The 6,055-nt window shown below is 42.7% G+C and overlaps 1 protein-coding gene across 1 annotated transcript in view; it reads left to right on the forward strand.

Annotated features, from left to right (window-relative positions):
- Gpr143 (G protein-coupled receptor 143) overlaps window positions 1-6,055 on the forward strand; it is a 24,089-nt gene that overhangs the window by 16,656 nt on the left and 1,378 nt on the right. The gene's annotated exons all lie outside the window — the stretch shown is intronic.

Here is a 6,055-nt window from a genome sequence, read left to right on the forward strand (position 1 = left end):
TGATTAGCCCTGGCTGTCCTGGAACTCACTCTGTAGACCAGGCTGGCCTCGAACTCAGAAATCCACCTACATCTGCCTCCCAAGTGCTGGGACTAAAGGCGTATGCCACCACTCCCCGACCTGGATATTTTCTTTATTTACATTTCAAATGTCATCCCCTTTCCTGGTTCCCACCCCCAAACCCCCTATCCCATTCTCCTTCCCCCAGCTTCTACGAGGGTGCTCCCCCACCCAGTCACCCACTCCTGCCTTCTGGCCCTTGAATTCCCCTACACTGGGGCACAGAGCCTTCACAGGACCAAGGGCCTCTCTTCCCATTGATGCCTGACAAGCTACATATGCAGCTGGAGCCATTGGTCCCTCTATGTGTACTACTTGGTTGGTGGTTTAGTCCCTGGGAGCCCTGGGGGGGTGTGGTTGGTTGATATTGTTCTTCCTTTGGGGTTGCAAACCCCTTCAGCTCCTTCAGTCCTTTCTCTGACTCCTCCATTGGGAACCCCATTGGGGACACCGTGCTCAGTCCAATGGTCGGCTATGAGCATCTGCCTCTGTATTTGTCAGGCTCTGGCAGAGCCTCTCAGGAGACAGCTATATCAGGCTGAAGGAAGAACATTTTGAGAAAAGATGTGTAGAATTGGCTAGAGGACTTCTATCTTTTTTTTCTTGCTTGCTATTCACATATGCAGAAGAAGGATCATTTCTGGGACAAATCTGGCTGAGAAAACATATAGATAAATCTGTGACCTGATGCCCTGAGGTTAAGGTATTGTGTGGTTGTACTGGGGAGCTGTTAGAGGAAACAGAGAAGCTCTTCTGGCTGAACCTACAAGACAGAGAAACTATGTGTTTAGGGACTTTCTCTTTTTCTAGCTGTGCTGGAGTAGTAGCCAGGGTCTCATCTATGCTGGGCTATTGCTGCAACACCCCAGCCTTTAGGCTTCTGATGTTGCCCCTGTAGTTCATGAAAAATAGAGCCATACAAATTGAGACTGCTGTCAGTATGCCAAATTGTTGATACTACCTGGGGCAGGAGTAAAAAGTTGCATCTAGAATTATTTATGTGTGCCCGAATTCCTATCCTGATCACTCAAAATGGCTGAGCCATTTTTGACACTGTAATAAAAGTCTACAATAACAATAAACTCCATTACATCTGGTCCCCGCACCCTACTTCCTTCCACCACTTCAAACAGCATTAATCAAACCCTTCTTGTTTCTATTCCTTCCAGCCAGTGTTGCCTAGGACTGTTGCTCACAGGCTGAAAGCTTTCAGAGTCTTTAAAACAATGAACAAAGGTCCAACAGGAAAAGAAACAGGGCCACTGTTCAAATGACTGCTGTCTTTAGGATATCTTCTTTGCTGATCTTTTTTCCTTTTTTTGTAGTGCTTCAAATGGAATCTAGTGTGTTACCAATGCCAACTTTTTGCTACACAATAGAACCCCACCCCCAAGTCCTATTTCAATTCCTTTCAAAGAAAAGGAAAAGGTTCTGGCAGATTAAGGAGGATCTGGGACTCTCTCTATAGTCCCAAGGAGGAAAAAAGAGAATCCACTGTGATATATAATTCAAATACCATTTTATTTATTCTGTAAAGGGTTTAGTGTATTTTGTAAGCTATGAACACTCCCCATTCTCTCTCTCTCTCTCTCTCTCTCTCTCTCTCTCTCTCTCTCTCTCTCTCTCTCTCTCTCACACACACACACACACACACACACACACACCTGGGTTTCATGTATCAAATTGGCTTCAAGTTTCCTATATATAGCTCATGCTGACTTTGAACTGATCATTCTGCTTCCACTTTTGGGTGCTGAGATAATGAGAGTATACCACCATGCTCAATTTACAAGATGATGTGGTTGAATCTAGGACTTTCTGCCTGCTAACACTTTACCAACTAAGCTACACTTTCAGATCTCTCCATTCCTGCCAGCCACAAATTTTTCTATGTGTATTAATGTTCTACACATCTCCTATAATCACATTGTATAGTATTCGTCCTTTTTTGTATGACTTCATAGCCTAAATTTTTGAAGGTTTATCCAGTAGCACACATCAGCACACAGTTCTTTTATGGCTGAGTAACATTTCACAGTATGGATATACTCATTTTCTGATTTTTTTTTTTAGCAACTACTGTTGACTATAAAGAACTCTATCAGGCACTGTATTAGGAACTGTGTCATAGGTTTGCAGCAAGGACCATAAACTCTCCCCTCATAGTTTATTGGACAAATTTGAAACAGTTAAAATTATTATTCTATTCAATTAATCTATTCTATTAATCATTGAAAATGTTAGCCGGGCGGTGGTGGCGCACGCCTTTAATCCCAGCACTTGGGAGGCAGAGACAGGCGGATTTCTGAGTTCGAGGCCAGCCTGGTCTACAGAGTGAGTTCCAGGACAGCCAGGGCTATACAGAGAAACCCTGTCTCGAAAAAAGAAAAAAAAAAAAAAAAAAAAAAAAAAAAGAAACACAACGAAAATGTTAATTTTTTTGTTTTGTCTTTTTTGACATAGGGTTTTTCTGTACACAGCCATGGCTATCTTGGAATTTCCTCTGTAGACCAAGCTAGTCTCATGCTCACAGAATTTGAACCTGCTCCTGCTCCTAATTGCAGGGATTAAAGCCATGCACCACCCTGCAAAAGTATTGATTTGAGAAAAGAAGTAGAGGAAAAGGAAAGCAAATGAGAGCCTATCTAAAAGAAAAAAGAATTTCTGTAAAAGTAGCAGTCATCAGGATGGCAGTATAGCTTAGTAAGAGCACTTGACTAGTATGTACAAGGCCCTGGGTTCCACCTTCAGCACTATAAATATACTAAATAAAACAACAGACCCTGTCCAATTAATTATTAATTAATTAATTAAAAGAAAAGGGGAAAATGCAGCTGTTAGTTTAGAATCCACAGTGATGTGTTGTTTGCTTATTTATTTTTTGGTTTGGTTTTTTGAGACAGGGTTTCTCTGTGTAGCCCTGGCTGTCCTGGAACTCACTCTGTAGACCAGGTTGACCTCAAACTCAGGAATTTGCCTGCCTCTGCCTCCTAATTGGGTATTAGGCATGGGATTAAAGGCATGTGCCACCACTGCCCGGCAGAAAACTACTTTTTAAGAGGAAAAGTTTAATATGGTTCAGTTTTAGAGGTTTTTGGAAAAGGGTGCACATCCATTTAATGAAATATCATTACATCATAATAAGAGCTATGTTCACCCTTGCTCAGTCCTCTTGCTCCAGGCTTGTGATGGCAAAGAACATCATTGCTGGGGGTTGGCTGTTTGATATCATGAGGTCATGGTCACCCAATATCAATAGACTTTGCATGAATAGGGAACTAGTCAATACCCTAGTACCATGTTGAACTGTCTCCAGAGTCTTGCTCTCTCAATACCTTCTCTTCCTGGAGACTTATAAGAGAAAAAAAGCCCCAAGGCCACCCAGGCTTGCTAGAACCCAGAGCCCAATGCCTTATCTGACTTAGGACAAATGGAACTACCTGAGAGTGGCTTTATTCCTGCAGTTTTGCCTTTGAGAGAATCCTTATGCATCACTGTTTTCCATGGAGAAGGGTGTAAGGAGTGAAAGACCAGACACTTTACAAAGCCATGGGACTCTAAGTTTGTCCTCAAGTGTGAGGTCATGATGGAGTATCCTCAGCAAAGACCTTGATCACAAGCCACCTTATGATACTCAGCTGGGTCTTCTTTGAACAAAACCACAAAAATCCCACATGAGTTCTCACGAACCCAAAATGAGTTCATAACCCGGCTGACCCTGTGAGAATCAAATCTTTTTCAAGTGCCTTTATCCAGCCCCTCCTACAGCACTGCTATTCTGGAAGCTCTTAAAAGCCTTTCCAGCTGCTCCCTGGCCACTCTAGCCAAATAGTTATCCTCTATTACCCATGATGGCACTCACACTCAAAATTGGGCCTGGCCAAACATCATTGCTTTGTTCCTTTCTCTAGATTCCCTGATGGGATCACATTTGCTTTATGTTCATCATGCCTGTATCTTCTTAGATGCATCTGTCCCTGGGGAAGGTCTGGCTGCTTGTTCCCTAAACAGGCCACAGTGGCATTAGAGTAATCCTGCAGTATGGTGCTTGCTTGCCTCTGTTCAAACTGTTATTCTTTCTGCCCTCCTTAGGTCAGCAGTGTTAAAGCTGCTCCAGCTTCTAAGAGCTCATCTCACTGCTGTTGAGGCATTGACTCAACTATATCCACTCAATATGTTTACTGAGTACTCCATTTTAGAGGAAGAAAGAAAACAAATACAGAAAGTCCACAGTGATTATGCAATATGATATCCAAGTAGTGAGAAATACTATGGACCAGAACTCTTTAGGGTGCAGGGGATTTAATTCAGATGAAAAGAGCTTGTTAAACATGCAAGTGACTCTGACTTCAGTACCTAATTTGTTAAGAATAGGAACCACTAATCAGGGAGAAAGTTAGGTAGTGAAGTGGTATTTCATTCAATAGGGTAACCCAGAAGTTTCTCTAGGAATGAGGTAACATCCCGAATTGAGACCAAAATTAAACACAAGAGAGAGTCATGAGAAAATTGAAAGATGCATTGCACGTGGAAAAAGAGCTGTGGAATGGCCTTTGGCAGGGCCATAACTTTAGAAGGAGGGGAGGGGTAGGTAGATTAGACTATCTGAGGGATGACAGGAGTGATAGGTGAGGCTGCAGAAGTAAGCAAGGGCGATTGGTGGAGCTTAGAACTGTTTGCCTGTGCATACCGGGAAAGGCCCTCTTACTTCATGACTTCCATCTTTGAATTTTCCATACCCAGTTCCTACCCTGGCTTAGAGCCAGTTCTCCTGGGTATTTTGGGAGCAAAAGAATAAGTCTGCTATTTGTTCCAAAGGATTTTGCTACCCGGAAGGAAGGAGTGCTAGTCAACTGATTAAGTAGACCTGCAGGGTGACCCTTGATGAGAGAATGTTTTATTTTGCCTTTCTTATTGAGCTTACTTTCCCACCAGTTTTACTGCTCTGTGACTGCTGTCTGCAAGTCATGTCACATTCTAAAACAAAGGGGAAATTGATTAGTAAGAAAATAGAGCAGGACCAGAGACCAATGATGGGATCCAAGGAAAGCCAGGTGAAATGAGCCACATGAGGCTACTCAAAGTGTGTGACTGGTTTCTCTTTGAGCTTCCTAACTGGAAACTAAAGAGAGAATATGTTAAGAAAACCTAGCAATGGCTCTTTTTTATTTATTCTTTATTATTTATTATATGTAAGTACACTGTAGCTGTTTTTAGACACTCCAGAGGAGGGTGTCAGATCTCATTACAGATGGTTGTGATCCACCATGTGGTTGCTGGGATTTGAACTCAGGACCTTCAAAAGAGCAGTCAGTGCTCTTAACCACTGAGCTATCTCTCCAGAACCCCACCCCCAGCAATGACTCTTAAATACAAAGTACAGCTCTCTCTGTCTCTCTCAGTTTCTCTCTGTCTCTCTCTCTCTCTCTTTCATGCTTTCACAGGTAAAGGCCAGAGAGAAAATGTCTCCTTCTTTCAGCTTCCTATGAAATGAGCACCAACTAATTCAGATATTATTTGGATGTGTGTACTATGCCATGTTAGAAGCATCATTTGTCCCCTAGTTATTGTATCTAGGGCTCCAGTTTATTATCAGAACAAGAAAACTGGCTTGGCAAAGCATTGCTAGGCATATGCTGTTGTGTGTCTTAATATGTGTTTAAATTATAGCCCCTTGAAAGATAGTTTTGGGTGCTTCCTGGTTCTGAAGAATGGGGGTTGCAAGGTGAAAGAAAACTTGTGGCACTGTATGTGAGGACAAGAGCGAGTTTTGCAGAGAACATAGATTGCTTCATTCTGGGCCTTTCTGGAGCTGAGTGCAGGTAGCTAGGCAGGAGGCCCCCCTGTCTATGTCACAACTTCCTGTGGATGGACTCTGTCCTTTGTACATCTCAGGCACATCCAGGGATCCAGAGCCTCCTTAATTAAACTGTCACATTTCCTCTGGAACCATGTGTCAGCTGCCTGAAATGATTCTATAGGGTTTTTTTTTTTT

This window comes from Mastomys coucha, chromosome X, assembly GCF_008632895.1.
Source record: "Mastomys coucha isolate ucsf_1 chromosome X, UCSF_Mcou_1, whole genome shotgun sequence".
Lineage (NCBI taxonomy): Eukaryota > Metazoa > Chordata > Mammalia > Rodentia > Muridae > Mastomys > Mastomys coucha.